Genomic DNA, 1282 nt, shown 5'->3' on the forward strand with positions numbered 1-1282 from the left:
GGATGGAAGGACAGATGGACGGGCAGACGGACAGACAGATGGATGGATAGCTGCAATCAAGTTAACTCCGATTCACAGCAACCTTCTGTACAAGAGAACAAAACGTTGCTAGTCCTGCGTCTTCCTCCCAATCACCAGAGTGTCCGAGTCCATCATTTTGGCTTTTGTGTCTCCCTCACCCTTGCTAGCCCTCTGCTTCACCAAACACAATGTCCTCCTGATGTGTCCAAAGCAAAAGAGTCAAACAATGTCCTGTTGTGATCCACAGGGGTTCATTGGCTGAATTTTCAGAAGTAGATCACCAGGCCTTTCCTCCTAGTCTGTCTTAGCCTGGGGCCTCTGCTGAAACCTGTCCACCATGACATTGCTGATATTTGAAGCACTGGTGACATAGCTTCCAGCATCATAGCAATACACAAGCCACCACAGTGTGACAAACTGACAGGTGGTGGTGCACACACTGCAAAACAACCCACTTCGTGGCTTGAAACAACACAAATTTATTGCCTTACAGTTCAGGAGGTCAGACTTCCAGAAGGGGTCCCACGGGGCTAAAGTCAAGGTATCAGCAGGGATGTGTTCCATCTGAAGGCTGGAGGGGAGAATTTGTTTCCTCTTTGTTTCTTGGTTTGTATTCCTTGGCTGCTTATCCCTTCCTCTGTCTTAAAGCCAGCAGGGTAGCAGCTAGTGGGTTCAAACCACTGAAATTTGGTTAACAGCTGATCGATTCAACCACTGTACCACGAGGGCTCTGATGAGACCCTAGTCCTGTCCAATTCCTTTGTATTCTTACAGAGGACCCTGCTGAGCTGGGCTTGGACTCTTGATCCACAGACTATGAAATAATAAATGTGTGTGGTTTTAAGCCACTAAGGTTGTAGTAACTTTGTTACAGAGCAATAGATAACTCATAACCAAAAAAACAAATCCATTGTCATCGAGTCAATTCCTGACTCATAGCAACCGTTTACCAGGGCTCCTTGTGGGATCTCATACAAGATCTGATCTCACTTTTTGTCCAAAGGGATAACCACGTATCAGAGCTCCAGGTATTGAATCTTAACGCATAATGTGCAATACCACCTGTGTTATAGATCCAACTTCCATATACGCGTGGCCCTGGTTTGGACTTCTCTATTCCATTCCACTTGTCTAATTGTATATTCCTAGGCCAATGCAATACTGTTGTGATTGCATTATGATATATCGTGAAATCAGGTATGGCAAATATTTTTGGCCTTTTATTATTTCATATAAAATTTAAATAAAGTTTGCAAATTTT

Source organism: Loxodonta africana, chromosome 20 (assembly GCF_030014295.1).
Source record: "Loxodonta africana isolate mLoxAfr1 chromosome 20, mLoxAfr1.hap2, whole genome shotgun sequence".
NCBI lineage: Eukaryota > Metazoa > Chordata > Mammalia > Proboscidea > Elephantidae > Loxodonta > Loxodonta africana.